Source organism: Toxorhynchites rutilus, chromosome 1 (assembly GCF_029784135.1).
Source record: "Toxorhynchites rutilus septentrionalis strain SRP chromosome 1, ASM2978413v1, whole genome shotgun sequence".
In the NCBI taxonomy this organism is placed as follows: Eukaryota; Metazoa; Arthropoda; class Insecta; order Diptera; family Culicidae; genus Toxorhynchites; species Toxorhynchites rutilus.
In genome coordinates, this window is record NC_073744.1 from 36,175,989 (window position 1) to 36,188,288 (window position 12,300).

The 12,300-nt window shown below is 42.7% G+C and overlaps 1 protein-coding gene across 3 annotated transcripts in view; it reads right to left on the reverse strand.

Annotated features, from left to right (window-relative positions):
- LOC129766986 (ETS-like protein pointed) overlaps positions 1-12,300 on the reverse strand; it is a 281,564-nt gene that overhangs the window by 3,572 nt on the left and 265,692 nt on the right. The gene's annotated exons all lie outside the window — the stretch shown is intronic.

Consider the following 12,300-nt stretch of genomic DNA (forward strand, 5'->3'; position numbering starts at 1 on the left):
ACGTCTCGGCGTGGCCGGAGCTCGCGCTTAGGCGCGTGTTTGTGTTTTGTTGTATGTCGATTGTGTTTACAGAATCTGGTCGCGTGCGCGTGCATTTGCTTGGTGCCGGTTGTGGCGAAGAAGATGATGACGATGACGATGGGTGATTGGTGTTTATGTTAATACACAACACTTGTCTAGCGAGCGCAAGGTGGAGGCGAGCATCATCTTCCTCCGATTGGGGAGAAGCGAGGGAACAATAATGCGTTAAATTATCATATTCTGAGTGACGTCAACGACGGGGTGCGTGCTAATGAACGAGAGGTAATAACGCGCGTCAAGTGTGTGGATGAGAGTGTTGTGTAAGTGAGGGGAGGAGACTCGTAGCGGCCTGCAGGAAGGGCAGCTGGCGCGTAAGGTTTTGATTTGTTTGATGGGTCTGATCCAATGTTTTGTGTTTTAAGCATTTTGACGAGTTTGATGTGGGTCTGAGAGTGTCAATAATAAACCGGGGAAGAGTAGTAGCTGGAGTGACTTCAAAGAAAGGGGGAACGGATTGGAGAGTCGCTCCGGGTTGAATTGACTAGGCTTTGAAGTAATCTGTACTAGGAGGCAGAAGCTGTTTGATCTTAGATTTGTTTGCATTAAGTTAAACAAAGTTATCACTGGTTTTCTTGTCATTCTCGTAATCTCCGGATTAAGGAAGTATTTCAGTCTAGAAATTTGAAATCAAAGGGGGCAAATCCTCCGGGCCCCGAGTCCTGGTCATACATTCAATCATTCGAAACCAGAGTTACCTAATTTTATTTTTGGCACAAGCATTATCTGCATGCACATATGAATATTATGCCAATAATAATCACTACTTGCTTATTGTTTTACACACACACACACACACACAATCAAGCGGTCTGTTTGAGCTCGTATGAAAGAGATTTGAATCAGTTATCAAAATGTCTATTCAAAACAAAACGAAATATTAGTTACCTGCATCTGATTCGTGTGCTGTCAGCTTGTCAATTAGAAATATTTTTTACAAATTTTTTACAAAGAAATGTAAGTTTTATGTGATTTATACGGGTAAACTTACCAACATTGTTTTAATCATTCTCTTCTAGTGAAGGAGAACGTAGACAAAGTTTAAGAAAAGCAATCTAACTGCCCGGGTAGAAAGACCTTCAGACTGATAATGCCTCGTACTATCCAACCCTCCGGTGCTCAAAAAAAGAAAAGCATCACAACAAATATTGGATAAGGAGGAAGCAGTGCTAGCTAAAACACACCGGATCAATGGATCAAAATCTGAAAATAAATTCGTTGGGATCTGCTAGTCTCACAAATGATCCAGGACCTGAGGTGGCCGTCACCGAGGTCGACATTGCTAAAGACGTCGGTGATTCTGAAGTTGGCCAGGAGAATGGTTCGTGGCTTTCTAGCAACCCAGGTCCCAGGTTTTTTTTGAATCCCAAGAAATAAACGTTGATGCATGCCGTGGACAGTCTTATGATAACGCGAATAATATGACTGGTCCCTATTCAGGGGTGTAAGGTCGTCTTTTGCAGAAGAACTCGTCTGCTGTTTTTGTTCTTTGTGCATCACATTCTTTGAACTTAGTAGGTCATGCAGCAGCTTCTTGTTGCGTAGAAGCTGCAGCTTCTTCGGCTTTGTTCAAAAACTGTACACATTCCTTTCTTCATCCACCTGCTGATGGAATGTTCTGAGCGATTTCATGGCGAAAAATAATCGCAAGTTAACCATTAAACCACTTTCTGACACCCGTTGATCAGCACGGGCCGATGCAGCTGAAGTGCTTTTGGAATGGTGTGCTAGTATCAGGGAAGCTTTAAGTCACATTGAAACAACAGATGATCAATCTCCTGCAACAATGTATGAAGCGCGTTCGCTAGCGGAAAAGATGTATTGTCTTGAAACAGCTATTTTTTTTCCCAAAATATATATTTTATTAAGGCACCTGTGGCGTTAGCCTGACGGGGCCGGGAGTCCAATATTTTGACAATTTTTGTCTTACAACTATGTTAGTAATATGTAACCGATTACTCGCGGTTGGCTCGAGGTTAGTATTACAAGTGTTCTCATAATTGGTATGTTGCAGTCTTCGATGCTCTGTACGTGTGCCCGATACGGGATACTTCCTATTGGGATGCAGCTGACCATTAATCAGCAACGCCCCCCTAGTCTGTACCCCATATCTAGCGTGGTGCGTCTTTCTCGACTCGAGGAATCCAGGATAGAATGGTCACTAGCCGGCGCAATCATCAGCTCGTGTAGAGTTGTCATGAGCGGTACAACCTTTGGCTCTTGTTGAATGATCAGTGGACTGCACAACCTTCGGCCCGTGCATCTGTAAAGAGTGTGTGTATGTATTGCCGCGACTAAGTAAAAGTTTATAGATCGGGTAGGAGGGATATGAAACAGGGACACAACGAAGGAAACATCATTAAACCTTGACATCGGCGTTTCTGAGGAACAGGTATAGATGAAGCAGAAGATCAGGATCCCGGCTACCTAAGATATCCCGGACGGGGATATCCGATTGTCTGCTTTGTGCTCTCAGTGCTCTAGAGAGCTGAGAGCGAGCAGCATGGAACCGGATACACGACCAGACAACATGCTCGATGTCGTGGTAGCCATCGCCACAATCACAAAGATTGTTTGCTGCGAGCCCAATGCAATAGAAACCTTGAGGATAATCGTGTGTAACCAGCGACCGAACTCATCTTCACTCCACATGCGCTGCCAACTAACGAGTGTGTCCTGACGAGGAATGTGAAAAAAATCGTTATAAGCAATTTGCCTTTCAAAAAGTGTGCCTTCTGAAGCGCCCACCTTAGCTAACGAGTCCGCTTTCTCATTCCCCGGAATCGAGCAATGAGAGGGAACCCATGCTAAGGTAATCTTGAATAATTTTTCGACCAAAACACTCAATAGTTGTTTTATTCTTGTTAGGAAATAAGATGAGCGTTTATCAACTTTCATTGAGCGGATTGCCTCTATTGAGCTGAGACTGTCTGAAAAAATAAAATAGTGGTCGATGGGCAATGTTTCAATGATCCCTAATGCGTAATATATCGCACCCAGTTCAGCGACATACACGGAACACGGATCTTTGAGTTTGAAAGAGGCACTGGAATTTTCATTGAAGATGCCGAAGCCAGTGGACCCGTTTATGCATGAACCGTCAGTAAAGAACATTTTATCAGATCTAACTTTCCCATATTCTGCCGAAAATATCGGCGGAATAGAATCGGAGCGTAGGTGATCTGGGATTCCATGGATTTTTTGTCGCATGGACAGATCAAAAATGACAGAGGAATTGCAGAAGTGAGGGAAGCAAACTTGGTTGGAGATGCCTGGTGAAGGGTGCACGTCGTGGGTAAGGTACTCATGGTATAAAGACATAAAACTTGACTGAGGAGTCAGTTGGAGTAGATTTTCGAAGTTATCAATCACCAATGGATTCATGATCTTGCAACGGATGAGAAATCTGTAGGATAATTCTGTGAACCGAAGAGTAAGCGGGGGTACTCCTGCCAAAAATTCGAGACTCATCGTATGCGTCGAATGCAAACACCCCATGGCTATACGCAAGCAACGATATTGTATTCTCTCCAGCTTGAGAATATGAATCCTGGAAGCTGATCGGAAGTAAAAACTGCCATATTCTAACACTGATAATATCGTTGTTTTGTACAACTGAATGAGGTCTCCTGGATGCGCACCCCACTGTTCCGGTAATTGTTTGGAGAAAATTGATTCTTTGCTGGCATTTCTGTTTCAAATACGCAATGTGTCTCCCCCAGGTACACTTAGAATCAAAATATACACCCAGGTATTTGAAAAACATAGAGTGTTGGATCGTTTTGCCGGATAGGTGAAGCTGGAATTGGGCGGGTTCGTGCTTCCTAGAAAAAACGACCATTTCAGTTTTCTCCGTAGAGAATTCGATACCCAGCTTGAGGGCCCACGTGAACAGATTGTTCAGGGTATCTTGCAACGACTTTTGCAGAACGACGGGATTAGTACCCGTGATGGAAATAACTCCATCGTCTGCAAGTTGTCTCAGAGTGCAGTTTCTAGTTAGACAATCATCCATATCATAGACGTAAAAACTGTACAAGAGGGGGCTTAGGCAGGAGCCTTGTGGTAGGCCCATAAAACTGTAACGAGAAGATTTCGAGCTGCCATGAGAGAAAATCATGTGCTTTTCTGACAGTAAATTGTACAGGAAATTGTTGAGAATTGGTGAAAGTCCACGATTATGAAGCTTCTCTGAGAGAATTTCCATGGAAACTGAATCAAATGCCCCTTTGATATCGAGAAAAACGGAAGCCATTTGTTCTTTGCGAGCAAATGCGATTTGGATTTCAGAAGATAAAAGCGCGAGACAATCATTTGTCCCTTTACCTCGGCGGAAGCCAAACTGCGTATTTGACAGCAAATTGTTCGTTTCGACCCACTTGTCCAAACGAAGTAGAATCATTTTCTCTAACAATTTGCGAATACAGGATAACATTGCAATCGGCCTATACGAGTTGTGATCGCAAGCCGGCTTGTTGGGTTTCCGTATGGCTATCACTCTCACTTGTCTCCAGTCATGCGGGACAATATTCAGCTCCAGAAACTTGTTGAACAAGTTCAGCAAACGCTGTTTTGCCAAGTCGGGAAGATTCTTCAACAAGTTGAATTTAATCTTGTCCGACCCCGGAGCTGAATTGTTACATGAGAGGAGCGCAATTGAGAATTCCACCATCGAAAAATTCTCATAGTCGCATTGGAGTGGAATGTCGCGTACGACGCTTTGTGCAGGAACGGAATCGGGACAAACCTTTCTTGCAAATTTGAAAATCCAACGGTCAGAGTATTCCTCACTTTCATTTGTATGGTTCCAGCCACGCATTTTCCTAGCCGTATTCCAAAGAGTGCTCATAGCGGTCTCCCTTGACAAACCATTGACGAACTTCCGCCAATATCCACGCTTTTTTGCTTTAATCAAACCTTTTAGTTTGGCTTCTAGAGCTTGGTACTTTAGAAACCATTCCACTAATCCAGTTTTCCTGAATTTTTTGAAAGCGGATGATTTTTCAAGGTAGACCTTTGAACACTCCTTGTCCCACCAAAGTGATGGAGGACGACGTCGGAAAGTGGTAGCCGGTACACGTTTCTTTTGAGCTTGAAGTGCGCTTTCGTAAATCAAACTCGATATAAAGTTATACTCTTCGAGTGGAGGAAGTTCATGCATTGAAACAATTGCTTCAGATATTATTTCCGCAAATGTTCTCCAGTCAATATTCTTCGTGAGGTCATACGAAATATTGACTGACTCACGAGAGCTTGATTCATTAGCGATCGATAAAATTATTGGTAGGTGATCACTACCGTGGGGATCTTGGATTACCTTCCACATGCAATCCAGGGATAACGAAGAAGAGCATAGAGATATGTCTAGCATGCTTGCCCGTGCAGGAGGATTGGCTATTCTGGTTGCTTCCCCAGTATTCAAAACTGTCAATTTGAAGTTGTCGCACAGATCATAAATCAAAGTGGCACGGTTGTCATCGTAGAGTGATCCCCATGCTGTTCCATGGGAGTTGAAATCACCTAAGATTAACCGCGGCTCCGGCATTGCCTCATAGTATCAAAGAACTGATGGCGGCCTACCGTAGTTCTGGGAGGGATATATATCGAAGCAATGCAGAGGTCTTTGCCATTGATTGTCTGGCACCTGAAACAGCTATGATGACGAAGATTTGGTGTCGGATACTTCTTCAGTTTTAATAGGCGACGTTAGCTATGACGTTAATGTGGATTTGAAAAAGGTTGTTGACTTATACGACTCATTGGATGTATTTTTGCAAGAAGAGCAAAACTGTTTTATAGAACTGGAGGAAGAAGCTGTTGCCTTAGTACAATTGCGGAATATCGACATACTAAAGACAGACCACGGGAGACCAAGTTGAAACGGCTGATGTATATAAGGAAAACTTCAAGCGCTTAACCTTTGATGTCATATTGGATGCACTTAGAGTATAGATTCAAGGGCATAGTGGAATTATGCACTCTATCGGAAGCTGAATTGAGACTGGAGGCTAGGAAGCTACCTGGAGTGTATGTTAATGAACTGTCAAATCAAAACACGAAGATCTTTGTCCCTCACAACAAATTGTATTGCTTCACGATGAGGATACGGCGGATACGTTTCCGAACGTATATATCGGTCTGCGAATGTATTTGAGCTTGATGGTTACTAATTGTTCTGTAGAGAGATCTTTCGGCAAGTAAGCTTTAATTAAAAACAAATCGAGAAATGCATCGAAGAACAAAATATTATTCTCACTATGTCTGCTGAAAGTAATATCTTTAAGACAATCGATTTTGAAGATTTGATTAAGGACTTTTCCGAAATAAAATGCAGGCGACAGTCCTTACTGCTCTAGTAAAATACGTGCAATTTTATTTTTTATTTTTTCCTGTTCATTTTTTTTTATTTTTTCCTGGCAGACTTATCTCACTTCTTAACTAGGCGAACCTAGCCAGAATTTTCACCTGCCCCCGGGCTTCTGAATGCCAAAGGGGGACTAGGCTCTGCGGAATGCACGTATCTGCATGCTCGTGCTGTTTCAGTCCTGACCGAGAAATTGTCGGACAATCGCGCAGGTGCTAAGGATGACCGACTTTTGGATGCCGGCCAATTCCTTCTCCATGTTCAACACCTTTAGCGCTTCCAGAAGTGTCTTCGGGATAATTCCAGTTCCAGAGAGAACGACTGGAACAATTCTTGGGACCTCCCTTAGCCCCCACAGTTCCTTGAGCTCCACGGCCAATGGTCGGTACTTGCAGATTTTGCGACCGTGGGTCTCCTCCAGATTCTGGTTCAGTGGAATAGCGACATCGATGATGGTGACTTTGCGGTCGCTCTTGTCGTAAACCATTATATCTGGACGGTTGTGGTGGATCGAGAGGTCGGTCAGAACAGTGCGATCCCAGTACAGCTTGAAACGGTCATTTTCCAGGACAGGTTTCCTTATTTTTTTTTATTTTTTTATGTTTGTTTTTAATTTTTCTTTTAGTACAATACACTAAATTAAGATCTCCACTGTCAACAAATGGACCGTTTGAAGCTAGCGATTGACCAGAATCGTCCAGAATCAGCCAATAAAGGAGGTGTTTTGCTCCATCAGGACAACGCAAGGCCACACGAATCCATGAGCTTGATTGGGATGTTTTAATGCATCCACCATTTAGTTTAGATCTGGCACCAAACGATTACCACCTTTTTCTCACATTGCAAAATTTCCAAAATGATAAGAAATGGGGATCAATAGAAGGTTGTAAAAATCTATTCCTAGAGTTTTCGCCAATAAGGACCAAGACCTCTATGATAGAGACATTATGAAGCTACCATTACAACAAAACGGTGCATATATGACCCAAATCGGCTTATTAAAAATAGGTTCGAATTTTACCCAAAACTAATGGATTACTTTTTCCCCAACCTATTATTTTTGCAATATGGAACAAAACTACAAGTTTTCACGAAAATCTGAGAACCATTCTATCAGTTTGGCAGGGAATGGCTGTAGAGAGGAAATAGTAAAACAAATTAATAATGTCACGAATGAAATAGGTAGGTTTTTCCGATTGTACTCGCAGCTCACATTTTTCCAGAATCAGATTCCATCGAGCGAGAGGTATAAATCGTTCTGTTCTGTGGTTTCAGTTTTTAATTTCACTTGCCAAAGCTGAGATGTTCATTGGGAAATATTGCTGCTGTGCCGATTACTCGTGTCGCGTAGTGGAAGCATTCTGTGCAATGAATATTGCACAGGGTTTGCTGAACAGAATAAGGGTCTGGAGTTGATTCCGCAGATGTCAGGTTATATCGTGCGAGAGATAAAATTTATTTTATTTCTGTGGCTGAGGCTGATAGTTTAAGTTATGTTTTCCAAACTGATCCTTTTCAAAGTTAGAGGCGAATGAGCTACAGCAGCTTCAAATCTCCATAACTCAATTCTCTCTCTCTTTCTCTAACTGACTGTCTCCTTCTCTCTTTCTTTCACTATCTCTCTTTATCTCTCTATTTTTAGTTTTAATTTGGTTCTCAATTTTTAATTTTACTCTAGAACTCTTATTTTCGTCAAAGAATTTTCTTCCGACTTGCACTATGATCACGCGTATTCTAGAGCTTTCAGCACGCGTATACTTTCAAGGCGTGTTATCAGGCATAGAAATCTTAACTAGGTACCAAGGCGCGTAGAAGTATATCATAAGGTGGGCCAACTTGCTAAAACCATTCTTCAGTCATCTTGGAAGTCTACTGTGTTTTGTTTGTAAACAAAACACAATACGCTAGTGCTGAAGCTTGCTCCTGATCAGTCTGTCTCTTTCACGCTTCAAGAAAATAATTCCCCTTCTGCTTTCTTCCGTACGGTTTTCATATACCGCTCCCCTACCCAACTTAGTGACGAAACGGCCTCACCTAGTACCATAGACCCGTCTTGCTAGGTACTACCGATAACAATGACTCAAGTAATTCCTACGCTGAGAAGGTAAAAAGTTCCCCTTGGAACGTTAGTGCCATACGAGAAGAGGGAGAATCTCTTTTGACAAAAAAAAATCTTCTTTGAAAATTACGAAAAGACGCTTCTGATGACACTCTTGCTTGCATATCCCACTTGTTTATCGTTCCTGGAGAGATCTAGGTAGCGCTAACTTCTTCACACTGCAGATCACTTGTACGATCAGTAATTTCCTCGTAAACTTCGATGTTTTCTTTTTTTTTCTGAACATCAAATTTGGACTCCTGTTCAGGCTGTCGATGAAAGTAGGTTTTGTCATCCATCACGGTACCACACGATTTGGTGAGCAATTGCGTGTTGAGTTTTCTAATTAAACACGTAGCTCTGAACGTTTCATAGTTTTACTCGTAGGATCATCTCTTTCAGTACAGGTGCCGAATAAGAGAAAACAGGTCACGTTTTTCTTATGAAATAATGTTAACGTTAACAGCTATGTTTGCTGCGAAAGGAGTTTGCTATCGTCTTCAGTGGTGTGGTTTCGTTCGGTAAAGGTACCGCGTCAATTTGCACACCGTTCGGTGGAGAGTGCTTCTGTATGTTCACATCGCACGCACATAATGTTGTTTTTTTATGCGTTGCTACAGGAAGTTTCAAGACATATAACGTTTAATTGGACTTTTTGGGGGTTTTCGGACAACTTTTACGATAACTCCTTCTATTGCCTTCGACCGTATTTGACCACGGGTATTTGCGATGAATCTATGTGAAGCTTCCGGATTTTTATTGTGCACCATTTTTTTCGCGATGATTTGCTGTTTCGACGACATGATCTTGAATACTGTTTATGATAGTTTTGTTATGGAATTTGGCCAGATGACAACAGAACTTTCAACAAGATTTACTAACAATTTCATTTTTCTTATTCCCACGGTTAAAAAACGAAAAAAAAACTGAATCCGGAATCATTCAATTCAGTTTCAGTTTTTCAGTCTTTTAATTTGATGTTGTTATGCCTGTAATCTACCCTTAGAAAAATCCTCGGTCGAAAACTACTAAATACATTTGGTAATGCAAAATTAGTAGAATGTACAAATTTTTTGTACATATTGTCAACAAACCCGCATCCCTACCAGAGATTAGTATATTTTACTCGATAACATTAGTAAGCTTGGATATTGTCATATCTGAAAATTGGTGAGAAAAGCGCGTATTAACCATTTTCATTGTTCCCATAAGGCAATACGGAGGTATAATAAGGATATAATTCTGATACGTGCATTTTCGGCGAGAAAATGTAGCCGATATTGGGCTTCCGAATCATGGTTCTGCTTGACATATGTGTTTATTAGTACGGTCGAAAATGACTATAGATTGGTAGTATTTACCAAAAAATTCGTTATATTTACTAATTATTTCTCTCAGTGTAGAACAAAAATTTTGAATTGTGAAATAAGTTCCATATCTGGCATCCAGAATCTATCACATTTCCTAAAAATATTCGCCATCGGCTAGCAAAAGTTGGATTTGTGTACATATCTGTAGAATCCACACAGTGGGAGTGGCTGTAGAGAGGAGTTCAAAGAATCTCAGAAACGTATACGGTGAATCGATGAATCAAACTTGGTTTGAGAAAGGAAGAGGGCTCATATGACCAGATTTTGCTTTGTGATTTAGCTCGGCACTATTCGAATGCTCTAGATTGGGAAACGACTTCATTCATATTTCCCTCCGCCAAGGTGTTTTTCGAAGAGAACTTCCCACCAATTATACCACTATCTTCCACGGTGATCGGCAGCAGGTGATCGAGCGTGGCTAGCCGACTACAAACAACCGAATCTCGAAATCCACTTAGGACAACAATTCCGCTACATACAAAAGAAAACACCAATTGACAGCGGCAATCGATTCGGACGGCCACTCCATATCCTGTGTGTGTGTGTCCGTCCGTCCGTTCGTTCGTCATACAACAAAGTCGTCGACTCTTGTAAATCCATTCATTCATAAAATGATTTGTTTACTTTTCTGCCTTCTGCCTGCCTGCCTGGCACAACATGAAACAAGAACAGGAACACTCCGGCCGCCCCCGCGCTCTGCCTTTTTCGACAGCCAATATTTGACATTTTCTTAGCCTTAGCCAACAACACGGTTTGTTTATTTGTCAAACAAAACGGGCCGACCAAACAAGTTCGCGCGGACGCTTGCTTTGATTTAGGGGCAGAATAAAAGAAACAAAAAAAAGATAGTCATACAGTCATTGGCGTTCGGGTTTGGATAAACAACCGTAAACTGTAGCGCTGGATTTCGATTCCGGAAAAGCCAGGCGGATCTTTTTGTGGACAAGAAGTCGGACATTGCCCAACACAAGTCAAAAAATGGGGGATCAAACGAGCGACGAGAATGCTGGCGGAAGCAATCCCGGCCAGCGTTTTTGATCTCGTTCTGTGATTTTATAGCTCGGTTTCGAGAATTTTATGGCACCTTCCGATTCGATCAAAGAATGCGAAACTTTTCCTTTTCCTGGACATCTCGGAGGACCAGATATAGAGAGACACACCGAATCACCGACGACCGAAAGTAGGCGTGGTGATGGTGCTCGCTTCTAATCTCACGAAACGAACTCGTGTGGCGTATTTATTTCCCATAAACGCGAACCGAGCGGTGTCTGTGCCTGCTGCTGCTGCTGCTGCGCGTACTCTCGAGGAGAGGGAAAGACGAGATACGCGCATTAGAAAGGGACGGCGGTTTGATCTCGAGCGTGCGCGCACACACTCTCTCATATTTCGGTGTGAACACGTATACGGCCTGGGGAGGCACTGGGATTTGATGATTCGATTTTAGATTTCCGACCAATCACGCGTCGCGCAACCGGGATAATCAACATTCGGGTGTGAGCAGGAGGGGAGCTGTGCCCGAGCGCGAGCGCGCTCGAATGCACAATCGTTTTGTCTTTTTCTCGAGGGGGGCACGGGAAACGAACCAAGAAAGAAAAAAATACCATCTCGGCTCGATCGAGCGCGTGATTCGATGTTTTCGACTGTTCTCTTAGACATACTGGATTTCGGGGTGAAATTCAAGGGTGAAAGCATTGCGCTCCAAATGGCTATCAATTTTGCAGCATCAGCAGCCGACCCCAGAGTGTGGCCAGGACCAGAAGTGACAATGTTTGTCCACCGCTGCCTGCTATCGTCCGTCATCATAATTAGCGCTAATCTATGCGCTTTGACATACACTCTGCATCAAAGTGTGTTCGAGAGCGCGCGCGCTTGTGAGGAAAAACTCGTCTAGTCGTCGTCGGTCGTGCGTAGCCCACTTTAAGCCCCCCATTAAGAGACCTCTATTACTTGTTGTGTGTGGCTTGCTTAACAGCATCGCGGCAACGGCAACGCACATTGCAGCAGCAGCAGTCGAGGTAAGAGTCACTGGACTGTAAACTCACACGCATCATCCTCCCCGGGGGCTTCCTCCGCTGCGCTGCGATGGTCCAGTTTTGCTGCTCCATTCAGAAGTTTTCATTCGCAATTAGTGGTCAGCTGAGCCTACCTACGCTTGTGCACAAATGCAAATCCGATGGTACAGGGTCTTTCAAATTGAACTTCTACTTCTACAAAAGTGAACCGATTTTGATTTTTAAAAAACGAAAATGAAGCTTATTTGAGGACATTTTCGATGTGACCACCGCTTTTTTCGATAACGCGTTTTAAGCGGTGAACAAAATTCTTCATTCACAACTCTAACATTACGACTTCGATGCTGTAGAAAATCCAAGTTATTTCTTCTTTAAGTT